The sequence below is a fragment of the Canis lupus genome, chromosome 12, assembly GCF_003254725.2.
Source record: "Canis lupus dingo isolate Sandy chromosome 12, ASM325472v2, whole genome shotgun sequence".
Classification (NCBI taxonomy): Eukaryota; Metazoa; Chordata; class Mammalia; order Carnivora; family Canidae; genus Canis; species Canis lupus.
Genome location: NC_064254.1, coordinates 29682886 through 29696829, shown reverse-complemented (window position 1 = coordinate 29696829; position 13944 = coordinate 29682886). Strand labels below are relative to the sequence as shown.

Here is a 13944-nt window from a genome sequence, read left to right as displayed (position 1 = left end):
CAAGACAGGAGAAAATAAACCCTTGTGCACTGGTGGGAATGCAAACTGGTGCAGCCATTGTGGAAGACAATATGAAGATTCCTCAAAAAATTAAAAATAGAGCTGCCATATGACCCAGTAATCACACTACTGGGTATTTACCCAAAGATTACAAAATCACTAATTCAAAGGGATACATGCACCCCTATGTATATAGCAGCATTATTTAAAGTACCCAAAATATGGAAACAGCCCAAGTATCCACTAATAAATGAGTGGATAAAGAAGATATGTCATACTTATATATATAATAGAATACTATTCAATCATAAAAAAATGAAATCTTGCCATTTGCAGCAACATGGATGGAGTTAGAAAGTAGAATGCTAAATGAAATGTCAGAGAAAGACAAATATCATATGTGAAATTTAAAAAACAAGACAAATCAGCAAAGGAAGAAAAAAGGGACAAACTAAAAAATAGTCTCTCACCATATAGAACAAACAGATAGTTACCAGAGGGGAGGTAAGAGGGGGGATGAGTAAAATCAGTGAAGGGGATTAAGAGTATACTTATCTTGATAAGCACTGAGTAATATGTGGAAGGATTGAATTATTATATTGTACATCTCAAACTAACATAGCACTGTATGTTAACTACATTGGAATTAAAATGAAATAAAATAAAGACAAAAGTTAAAAGAAACATTATTTGAAGATGATGAAACACAATTTCAAGAACTCAGGAAGAACAACAAGAGCATGAATCTTGAGGATATGGCTATGGACTGAATTTGTGTCCCCTCAAAATTCATACGTTAAAGCCCTAACTCACAATATGATGGTGGTATTTGGAGGAAAGGTCTTTGGAGGCAATTCGATTTAGAAGAAGTCATGAGGATGGGACTCTTATAAAGGGATTAGCACCCTTATAAGAAGAGACACCAGACAGCTTGCTTTCCTCTCAATTTCTCTCTCTCTCTCTCTCTCTCCCTGCCATGAGAGAACACAGCAAGAAGGTGTACATCTGCAAACAAAGAAGAGAATCCTCAACAGAACCTGATCATGCTGGCACCTTGATCTCAGATATCCAGCCTTCAGAACTATAAGAAATAAACTTTTGTTGTTTTAGTCACCCAGTATATGATATATTGCTTTGGCAGCCTGAGCAGACTTATACAGCTGTATACCATCTTAGAAATGGTAAAGGTTCCATAGCAAATGTGCCATATGGTCTTTAAGAAAAAAATTATTGAACTGAAAACATATAAAAAATAATAACACAACTCAGAGAGACACACTTTTAAATAAAAGCAAATGAGCCACAGGAAATCATGTAAAGATACCTCTTTAACAACAAATGAAAAAACAAACAAAAAATTACTTTATACACTTGTAACAACAAGTATCATTGGCTGACTTAAGTTACCAATGCACTGCAGGAATTACTGGAATCACTTTCTTTGGATTTCAGTGTTTTAACACTTTCATTTCAAGGCGCCAATTACCCATTAACATATTTGATCAAATTGTAATGCATTTGAATTACAATTTATGTTTTGAAGAACTGAAGAAGTTTTTAAAAAAGGACACAAGATACTAATTCAAATACTTTTTTCAATATTAGTAGATCAGCATTAGCTTTTTAGTTCTACCTCTGAAGGAAAACAGAGGCTTCTTAAAGTGTACCTAAAACTGAAAGCCTTAACCATTGTAAGGGATTGTTGTTTTAGTTATTACAAAATGATTTTCAAAGGTTAAGTTGTCATGAGGGATATGTATTCTACATAATGACATCTAAGTTAGTCTAATTTTTTTAAACATAAAGAGTAGCCTGTGCTAAAAAACCTGTGAAAACTACCTGAAGATGAAGCGCAAAATAATAAATTAGGCCCTAGAAATGCTGTATCCTGATTATAATTTCTTATATTTTGTCCAGGAACTGAAAGAATCTGAAACATGCACAACCTTGTAGTCAGCATTATTCTTTGCAGACGAAATAAGTCCTTTCCAGCTGGCAACATGGTACAAATAAACACAGTAGCTATAAATCGTGGATTCTGTAATGAGAACTGGTGCTGGGAAGATTAGAAATACACTCTCTATTTGGAGAGATACAAATTAAGTGCATAGGTTAAAAAAATTAATAATGTCTATTATATATAATGGGTTTCTTTTTCATGGAAAATTCAAAGAAAGCATAATTCCTTATGGTCTCTTTTTATGTAGCATCTTTCATTTGTTGTGATCATATGTATTATAGCTTTTGCCTTTTATGCATCATGTCCCATGTTATGAAAATATATTGACTGGGTAGTATCAAAATTTAAAAATCATTATATTTATGAATTAGATGAAATTGAATTAAGACAAATTATATTCACTGAAAAATTTCTCATTCCTAAATCAGTAAAGCAAAAGAAATATGAGGCTGCAAAAGAGATTAAAGGAGGCTGTATATTATAATCCAATAGATTCTTCATTTTTAAACATGCCAAAGTTCAATCCTGAGCTTGTTGAATCTGAAAATAAAGATGGAACAAATGGCATGATCAAAAATTCTTGAACCAGATTTTCCAAAAGAAATAAAGGAAGAAAATCATTTATACTATGTATCTGTAAATGTAGCTTTTATTTTATTTTTTTTTAATTAAAAAAAATTTTTTTTTTCTCATTAAACTTTTGTTTTAATGGGTCTCAAAATTCTGTGACAGATTTTTGGTCAAGCTGTTTCCTTTAAAAAGTACTGATTTTAAAAACTAATAACTTAAAACTGCCACACACGCACACAAAAAAAATACAAATGGTCCACAAAACATTCTCCTTTCCTTCTGAAGGTTTTACGATGCATTGTTATCATTAACCAGTCTTTTACTATTAAACTTAAATGGCCAATTGACACAAACAGTTCTGAGACCGTTCTTCCACCACTGATTAAGACTGGGGTGGCAGGTATTGGGGATAATACTCATTTAGCTTTCTGAGCTTTCTGGGCAGACTTGGTGACTTTGCCAGCTCCAGCTGCCTTCTTGTCCACTGCTTTGATGACACCCACAGCAACCGTCTGTCTCATGTCACGAACAACAAAACAGCCCAGAGGAGGATAGTCAGAGAAGCTCTCAACACACATAGGTTTGCCAGGAACCATATCAACAATGGCAGCATCCCCAGATTTCAAGAACTTGGGACCATCTTCCAGCTTCTTTCTAGAATGACGGTCTATCTTTTCCTTCAGCTCAGCAAACTTGCAAGCAATGTGAGCTGTGTGACAATCCAGCACAGGTGCATATCCAGCACTGATTTGGCCTGGATGGTTCAGGATAATCGCCTGAGCTGTGAAGCCAGCTGCTTCCATTGGTGGGTCATTTTTGCTGTCACCAGCCACGTTGCCACGACGAACATCTTTGACAGATACGTTCTTGACATTGAAGCCCACATTGTCCCCAGGAAGAGCCTCACTCAAAGCTTCATGGTGCATTTCAACAGACTTTACTTCAGTTGTAACATTGACCGGAGCAAAGGTGACCCCCATACCAGGCTTAAGAACACCAGTCTCCACTCGACCCACTGGGCCAGTACCAATACCACCAATTTTGTAGACGTCTTGGAGAGGCAGACGCAAGGGCTTATCAGTTGGACGAGTTGGTGGCAGAATGCAATCCAGGGCTTCAAGCAGTGTGGCTCCGCTGGCTTTCCCATCTTTACGGGTGACTTTCCATCCCTTGAACCAAGGCATGTTAGCACTTGGCTCCAGCATGTTGTCACCATTCCAGCCAGAAATTGGCACAAATGCTACTGTGTCGGAGTTGTAGCCAATTTTCTTTATGTAGGTGCTGACTTCCTTAACAATTTCCTCGTATCTCTTCTGGCTGTAGGGTGGTTCAGTGGAATCCATTTTGTTAACACCAACAATTAGTTGTTTTACACCCAGTGTGTAAGCCAGAAGGGCACGCTCACGGGTCTGCCCATTCTTGGAGACCCTGCTTCAAATTCACCAACGCCAGCAGCAACAATCAGGACAGCACAGTCAGCCTGAGATGTGCCTGTAATCATGTTTTTGATAAAGTCTCTGTGTCCTGGGGCATCAATGATGGTCACATAATACATGCTGGTCTCGAATTTCCACAGGGAGATCAATGGTGATACCATGTTCACGTTCAGCTTTCAGTTTATCCAAGACCCAGGCATACTTGAAGGAGCCTTTTCCCATCTCAGCAGCCTCCTTCTCAAATTTTTCAATAGTTCTTTTGTCGATCTCACCACATTTGTAGGTCAGATGGCCAGTCGTGGTAGACTTGCCCGAATCTACGTGTCCAATGATGACGATGTTGATGTGAGTCTTCTCCTTTCCCATTTTGGTTTAGGTTTAGTGGTGGTTTTCACGACACCTGTGTTCTGGCGGCAAACCCGTTGCAAAAAAGCTGTAGCTTTTATTTTATTATTGTTTGTGTTGTCTGTGCTATTTCCAGATTTCCTTTTCTTTGATGTATTCCTTCTTTTTAACAGAGGAAAGTTTTAACTAGTAACACATAAACATGAAAGGTCTATGATTGCTTTAGATCAAGGATACACAGGCTAATTACCAGCATTTTGTCCTCACTTTGAAAGTTTTTATTTTCTTTTGCTTTTACTGTGATTATTGATTTGAATAATTCAAAAACCATGTAAATAAAAATGTTTGAGAAACATTTTTACAATTTGTTAATACAGCTAGAATTTCTCAGAATTACTTATTTGATTAAATCTAATTCATGGCTACAAAATATTTTTTAAATAGGATAAATGAGGCTATATTAATGGTGTATCCTTTATCACAAATAATAAAACACCAATTATTTTTTAAACTAATGTATGTTTGCCAATATTATATGTACTTTTCTTCATCAATAGGTTCTATAAGTTTTTGAGTTCTATAAGCTCAAAAAATATTAGGTAAATATTTGAGTAAAAATTATTTAAAAACTCATAAAATATGGTCTAATTGTCCTCGATTTGACAGCAAGTGTTTTTGGTGTGTGTGCATGTACATATATGTGTGTTTGTGTGTGTGTATTTTAAAGTGGTAAGATAGAAAACAGAACGACTTATAGAATCACACACTACCGAATGAAATTTTGAAATGCATATTTTAACTCACTAAACACTGCACATAGGAAAAATACTCAAATAGATTTAGTGACTTACTTAACATCACAAAGGCAGTTTGCAAAAGGCTTGTACTCAATTTGCTGATACCTAATGGTTTGCAGAAATTACTGAAATTTGCCAGAGCAAATACTGGAAAAAGGCCTCACTGAAAGTACTGTCTTGAAGAAAAGAAGTCACTTTAGCTAATGTCCTTCTCTCTGATATAAGATGTTGGACTAGAGAGTCCATTTACTAAGCACACCAGGATGCCACAGAAGGGAAAGGAAAGGATGTGGCTGTGTTTTATTTTTGACATTAGCTTATCTTTGTAATAAAGAGCTCTTTCCATTTAGACTTTGAATTAATATACAATAGTTTTATTTCAAATAACTAAACCCACAAGGTACCCTGAGGAGTCACAATAAGATAAAAAGTGTCAGGGAATCACATGTTGCTGAGGAATAAGAGCAATCATCATGAAGTCGTTATGCCCAAGGCTTTTTCCTAGACCACCTAATTTCTTGCAGGGGGGGTTCTCTTGGGTTTAACTCAATCACAGTGAAATTTTCAATTTTGTCATGTTAAATGATTACAAACTGTTGAATGCCTTGGTCAATAAAGTGTCCTGGTAAATTAGGAAACTCCAGAATAAAAAAACATCATGTTATCACTAGCTAGTAATGTTTATGCATCTGTTTGAATCTAAAAGTAAATGGAGAGTTTGTCTTCTCCTATTCTGCTGCTTTATTTTTTGGTCATTTAACATTATTATTATTAATTTACATACACTAAAATTTGTTTACATATAGAATTTTTATATGTTTTCAACTTAGGATGTACAGTTCTATAAGCTTGACAAATGCATGGTGATCCATCAAATGCATGCAATTATGATCCATCACCATAGGCATAATATAACAGTTCCATCACATTAAAAATTCTCCTGTGCATCACATTTTAATCAACCGCTGTCTTTATGTCCTTCATTGTCATCTACTGATCTGCTTTTAGTCCCATAATTTTGCCAATTCTAGAATGCCAAACAAATAAAATCACATAGTCTGTAGTCTTTTGGGTTTGGCTCCTTGCACTTAGGAACATGTATGTTGTTGCATGTATCAATAGTCCTTTCCTTTTTATTGCTAAGAACTATTCCAATGTATACAGGCATTATAGTTTATCCATTGAGTGGTTGAAGGACATCTGTGTTGTTTCCAGATTTTGCTGATTATATATAAAGCTGTTATAAACATTTAAGTACAGGTCTTCATGTGAACTTAAGTTTGTTTATTTTTTTAAGTAAATCTCTAGAATGAGGTAATTGGGTAATGTGGTAAGTGTATATTTAATATTGTAAGAAGCTACAAAAGATTTTTCAAAGTTGCCATACAATTTTGCATTCCCACAGCAAAGTAGCAGAGTTTTACTTGCTCTGTGTCCTTATAAATACTTGGTATGATCATTTTTATATTGGTTTTAGTCCTTTTATTAAGCATATATTAGTATCTCATTGTGGTTACTCAAATTATTTTCATTTCCTTAAAAAGATAGAATGTTTAGCATTGTGAAGGTGGGATTGACACTTTTTCCACTATGTTCTGAATATATGCCAGAAGTCTCTGGCTATTGCTTTTGACTTCTTTCTTATTGAAAAACATGGTAATAAATTCTAAGGTGAGTTCATGGTTTAAAATATCACCAGATCCTTATGTTGATAAACATTTAAAGAGGTAATATAATTAATAGACAACATGATGTATTTTGTCATTATTTCTTATACAAATACACTTTTGACACACTCAGTCTTAAATTGCAGTGCTTAAAAGAATTAATTTCCCAGCTATGGCAAAATACTTGTAGGAATTTGACTCTGACAAGGAAGTAGAAAGTTACAAGACAGAATATTGTTCTCATCTATATAATGAGAACCTACCAAATAAACTACGAAATCAGAGTTTTTCATGGTTGTTTTTTAAAAAAACCTTAAAAAAAAAAAGATATCCAAATAAACTGTATTCCAGAAAATGACATCCCTTCCCAGGGGAGAAGAGAGCCATGGTGTAATGATCAGAAAGGAAGTAGTTAGATGTCTTTATCAGAGACAATATGATTGTGTACATGAAATATTATTTCAGATCTGCAAACAATTATTAAAGCTAATAAAGTAGGGATCCCTGGGTGGCACAGCGATTTGGCGCCTGCCTTTGGCCGGGGGCGCGATCCTGGAGACCCGGGATCGAATCCCACGTCGGGCTCCTGGTGCATGGAGCCTGCTTCTCTCTCTGCCTATGTCTCTGCCTCTCTCTCTCTCTCTCTCTCTGTGTGTGACTATCATAAAAAAAAAAAAAAAAAAAAAGCTAATAAAGTATTGTGACCAGGTAGCAGGAAACAAAGTCAATACACAAAATCACCTGTACTACTACATTCTAGAAACAACCAGGAATGTGGAATACAAATTCCATTTAGATTAATTTTTAAAACATAACAAATTATTGTGAATAAGGTAACAAACTTCATTCAAGACCTTTGCGTTAATTTCAGAACAGGTATGGGACACCTGGGTGGCTCAGTGGTTGAGCATCTGCCTTCAGCAGGGCATGATCCTGGAATACCAGGATCAAGTCCCACCTCAGGCTCCCTGCATGGATCCTGCTTCTCCCTCTGCCTGTGTCTCTGCCTCTCTCTCTCTCTCTCTCTCTCTTTCTGTCTCTCATGAATAAATAAATATAATCTTTTAAAAAATATCGGAACATGGAGATTCCCAGGTGGCTCAGTGGTTTGGCGCCTGCTTTCCACCCAGGGTGTGATCCTGAGTCCTGGGATCAAGTCCCACATAGGGCTCCCTGCATGGAGCCTGCTTCTCCCTCTGCTTCTCTCTCTCTCTCTCTCTCTCATGAATAAATAAATAAAGTCTTAAAAATATATCAGAACATATGCTTGGAGATATTGGAGAATACATAAACAGTAATATTTGGTTTGAAAGACTCTAATGTTAAGGTATCTCCATTCTTCTCAGGTGTATTTATATTATATTTCAATGCAATCTCAGTAAATACAGTAGTAGATTTTTTGAAAAAAAAAGGTGATATAAAAATGTATATGGAAATGCAATGATTTAGCATATTTTAAATAATCTTTAAAAGAGAAAAGAAAGATGAAGAAGACATAAATAGAAAAAAAAATATCTCATGAGCCGCTACGTGGCAGAGTCAGCTAAGCGTCCTACTCTTGATTGCAGCTCAGTCATGATCTCAAGGTCATGAGATCAAGCCCCATCTCAGGCTTCAGCTCAGCAAGGACTCTGCTAAAGTTTCTTTCTCTCTCTCCCTCTACCTTTCCCTGCACTCATACTCTCTCTCTCCCTCTCTCAAATAGTTAAATTAAACTTAAAAAAAAAAAAAAGAAACCAAGAAAATATCTTGTGTTCATAGAATATTGTTAAATACCCATACTACCCAAAGTAATCTAGAGACTCAATATAAGCCTTATCAAAATTACAGTATGTTTTACAGAAGTAGAACAAAATAACCCTCAAATTTGTAAGGAACAGAAAAAAAAAAAAAAAAACCGCAAAAGCCAAAACAATCCTGAAAACGAAGAGCAAAGTTGGGGGCATCATAGTTTCTGTTTTAAAACTATTCACAAAGTGGTAATAACCAAAACAGTGTATACTGGCATAAATATAGACACACAGACAATAGAAAAGAATCAAAAGCTCAGAAACAAAACCCACATATATAGCCAATATTTGACAGGAGAGTCAAGAATTGCTCTGACCACATGCAAAAGAACAAAATTGGATCCTTACATTACATCAGTCACAAAAGTTAACTCAAAATGAATTGGTCTGGGGAATCCCTGAGTGGGTCAGAGGTTTAACGCCTGCCTTCAGCCCAGGGCCTGATCCTGGAGTCCCAGAATTGAGTCCCACATCAGGATCCCGGCATGGAGCCTGCTTCTCCCTCTCCCTGTGTCTCTGCCTCTCTCTCTCTCTCTCTCTCTCCCTCTCTCTCATGAATAAATAAAGAAAATCTTTTTTAAAAAATGAGTTGCTCTTAAACATAAGACCTGAAACTATAATTCCTAGAAGAAAACATAGGCAAAAACTCCTTAGCATTGGTCTTGGCAACAATATTTTTGCATGTGGCACTAAAAACACAAATACTTAAGGCAAAAATAAATAAGTGGTACTTCATCAAGCTAAAAAGCTCTGCACAGCAAATGAAACAATCAACAAAATGAAATAGAAATCTACACAATGCAGGAAAATATTTGCAAATCATCTATCTGATAAAGGGTTAATAACCCAAATATAGAAGAAACTCATATATCAATAGCAAAGAGAAAAATCCAATTAAATAATGGGCAGAGGAATTGAATAAACATTTTTCCAAAGAAGACATATAAATTGTCAACAGTAACATGAAAAGAGGAACAACATTATTTATCAGGGAAATGCAAACAAAATCACAATGAGATATCTGTTAGATAAGTGTTAGAGTGACTAACACAAAAAGACAAGACATAACAAGTATTTGTGAGGATACAGAGAGCAGGTAACCCTTGTGTACTATTGTTGGGTATGTAAATTGTTGTAGCCACTATGGAAAATGGTATGGAGGTTCTTGATAAAATTAAAAATAGAATTTCTGTAGTATTCCACAAACTCATTTCTGGATATATATTCAAAGGAAATGAAAACAAGATATCAAAGAGATGTATGCACTCCCTTGTTTATTGCATTATTCACAATAGTCAAAATAGGAAAACTGCCTATGTCCATCAAAGGATGAATGGATAAAGATGATACAATGGATATACACAATGGAATATTATTCAGCCACACAAAAAAAGAAGAAAATGCTGCCATTTGTGACAAATGGTTGGACTGTGAAGTCATGATGCTAAATGAGAGAAATCAGAGAAAAAAAAATACTGCATGATATCAATTACATGTGGAATCTAAAAAAGCCAAACTCATAGAGACAGAGTAGAATGGTGGTTACCAGCTGGTGGTTACCAGGAGGATAGAGTACATATTGGTCAAAGAGTACAAATGCCCTCTTAAAAGGTATGCAATACATAACACTGTGATTATAGCTTGCACAATTGTATTATATACTTGAAAGTTGCTAAGAAAGTAAATCTTAAAGGTATTCACCACAAAAAAGAAACAGTAATTATGAGATGCAGAGGTTAGCTTAACATTAAGGAAGTAATCAAATTGCAAAATATAAGTAATCATACTAACATGCTGTATAACTTAAACTTACACAATATCATATATCAAATGATTAGATTTCACTAAAATAAAAATTGATTAGATTTCACTAAAATAAAATTTTTCTTCTTATTAAATGGCATCGTTAGGAATTTGAACGGGCAAACTACACATTGGAAGATTTGTTTTTTAACAAATGCACCTGAAAAAGATTTTTATCAATAATATATAAAAATTCTTATAACTCTGTAATAAGAAGACAAAAACAAACTCTCAATTAAAAATGGGAAGAAGAGTTGTACAGGCACCTCACCAAAGAAATGATAATGAGTGGCCACTAAGTACGTGAAAAAGTGTTTATTTAGTTTATCAAGAAAATACAAAATCAACAGATGCTTTTTTTAATCCATTAGAATGATTAAATCAAAAAATTGACATCTAATACTGTCCAGAATATGGGACTGTACATTCATAATTTGCTGGTGGGCATATGTAATTCTATATCTGTTTTGGACAACTGTTTGGCAGTTTCTCATAAAGATATATAAATTCTTTGGTATTTACCCATAGAAATGAAAAAGCTATGTGTATTAAACAACCTGGGAAATACCTATAGAAGTCTTCTTTCTAAAAGCATCAGACAAAAAAAAAAAGCGTCGGACTGAAAACAACCTTAATTTTCATGAATGGGAAAATGGGTAAGCAAATTATTTTTAAGACATAAAATGGAATAGTACTCAGTTATTAAAAAACATGGACTAATGATACAACATGGATAATTTCAAATATGATATGTTGAACAAAAGAAGGCAGATACAGAAAAAACACTATATATCAAGGATGTGAATTCTAAGAACAGGCAAACAAATCTATAGCATTAGAAATAGGTGAGTGCTTGCCTCTTGCTAGGTAAGGGACTATCGGAGAGAAGCAAGATGTAACTTTGGGACTATGGAAGTGATCTATGTCTTGTTCTGAGTGGTGGTACATGGGGATATACAACTGTTAAAATTTACCAAACTGATGAGTAAATATGTGCATTTTTAATGTATTTTAAACTTCAATGAAGTAAACAAATAAGCATAAAATAAATAAAACATGAAATAAAACATAAAGTAAAAAAAAATAATAGAGGTCTTATTAATTTTCCCTTTTTTTTTAAATTCAATTTTGGAAATGTTTCCTTGTCATTATGATGGTTATCTTTACATTTCATTTGTAGAGTATTCTTGCATATGTAACATAGGTTATTATCTACAATCAATCATTTTTGTGAAATCTAATTTTAAGGATCTTTAAGAATGAGCCTGCAAGTACATTTTCAAATTGGCTTACCTGCAATTCTTTATACAATTCTTCGAAATATCAGCTCCCCCTGCCATCAAAAGAAAATGTCGAAAGCACAATTTTCTGTTGCAACCAATGGGGTCAAACTGTTTCCTGACCAATCTGATTTAAACACTCCAAACTTTCCTTTTTTATTCATGTCCTCACTCAACTCAGGTTTTCTCCTCCCTTTATGTTTTACCATATTTAATCCATACTGCAAATTCCTTTGAAAATTGTGCTTCCTTCATAATTCTAGTCTCTGATTACCCTTGTCAGTTTCTGATAAGGGTATTATATCAGTTTACAGTTTATTATATTTGCCAATTTATTTTTTTCCAGCTTTAATGAGCTATAAATAAATTCATTTAACAAATGAAATAAATGTATTAAAACCAAATAAATCTATTTGACAAATAAAAGTGTAAGACATTTAAAGTGTACAATGTGATGTTTTGATATACACTGTGAAAGGACTCTCTCCATCAAGTTAACACATCCATCATCTCACATGTTTACCTTCTTGTTTCTTTTCATCTCCTCAGCTACATTTTACTCTCACTGATGGTAGAAATTATATCAATTTCCATCTCCCTTATTACCTGATAAAAATAGATAAATGATACTGAGCCTATGAGCTAATGTCTTCCTGTTAAAGCATTCTAGGACTTAGAATAAAGTAATCCATGAATAGTATAATATTTCTCTATCTTTGGGGTTTAAACTTATCATTATTCCAATATTATCTTCTGTACAGATTTCTGAGAATGGCAGTTCATGAATTTCCATTTTTGATCCTTTAGGGTAGACTATCAGGTTACAATGGTGGGGTTGGAGGGTTTGATGCTGTGACTTGTAACAACACTATTTTCCCTATATTGCTGCATATTTATTTATATAGGATTGGTGCGGGGCAGCAGTTTATGGAGATTTGAGGGGAGGGCCAGTTTTATCTCTTTCAAACTTTCTTACTGTGATTTCCTGGCAAGAGATCCAGCTGTCTGTAGTTTTGTAGTTTTGTTTTTACAACTTCTGATCGAGTGAAACAAACCACTTTGAAATTTTATATAGGTACGTCTCAGGAATACATTGTGATTGCTGCAGACCATAAGATTTGCCATTATCACAGGTCAAAGAGATGGCTACTATGATTGATATTCCCACTGAACTTCCATAGGTTTTTCAAGGGGTAGTTGATTCTCAAACACAAAAGAGACATGAAGTGAGTAGAAAAAATGTAGAAGGATTAACTGAGCAGATCAACAATGAATGTACATTATTCGTGATGCCTTCTTTCAGATATGAGGAAGAACCTACCATTTTTTTCCATGCCCTTTAATTTTGATTAAAATCCCTTTTTAATATACCCTGGCCCCTCTCCTGCATTGTTCTACTTGGCATTTGAGAACACCCTCTTCTCCAGGCTTTTGTGTCAGCTGGTTTCCAAATAGGTTCAGTCAAAGGAGGTACAGGCAGGGAATTGGAGAACAAGAGAAAAAATGTAGGCAGAGAAATACTCTCCTTCCCTCTTTGCTTCTCCCAAAGTTACTGCATTCTCTTTGGGACTCCAGTTCCAGTGAGTGAGGACCATCTCTCTTCCCACTTCTACTAGGTGACCTTGTACCCCCTGGCTTTAGAAACACTCCTGCCTTCTTTGTTCAGTGTATAGATGACACTACAGTGCCTTTTTGTTACTGCTAATTTCAAGTTTGTTTCACTCTCCTGTTTAGTTAATAGCTCTTTTATCAAAGATAATTATTTCAATCAATTTCCTGTTTTCTCATTAAATTGTGACTGGCAGGGCAGCCCGGGTGCCTCAGCTGTTTAGCGCCGCCTTCGGCCCAGGTCATGGTCCTGTAGACTCGAGATCAAGTCCCACGTCAGGCTCCCTCCATGGAGCCTGCTTCTCCTTCTGCCTGTGTCTCTGCCTCTCTCTCTCTGTATCTCTCATGAATAAATAAGTGAAATTTAAAAAAAAAATGTCATGCGACCTAGCCAGACTACTTAAAAAAAAATTGTGACTGGCATTATGTATATTTTATTCTATCAAAATCTTACCCATTCTTCAAAATTCAACTTAAAATACTTTTTTGTAAAAATAAAAAATGTCTGTATTTAATACTAGTTCATCTATTTATATTCAAAATAATTTCATATAGGTGTTAATTTCATACAAACATGTCTACTTTAAAACGCTCTTTTGGAGAAGTATATGTCATTTTTCTTTGTATCTTCAAATACGTAACAATGATGTCAAAGATATAATGTCTCTTCCACAGTGCATTCTCATAT

At 34.8% G+C, this 13944-nt stretch overlaps 1 pseudogene; it reads right to left on the bottom strand.

Annotated features, from left to right (window-relative positions):
• Positions 1–2802: 2802 nt before the first annotated feature.
• On the bottom strand, positions 2803–4375 carry LOC125752226 (elongation factor 1-alpha 1-like; annotated as a pseudogene).
• Positions 4376–13944: the final 9569 nt, after the last annotated feature.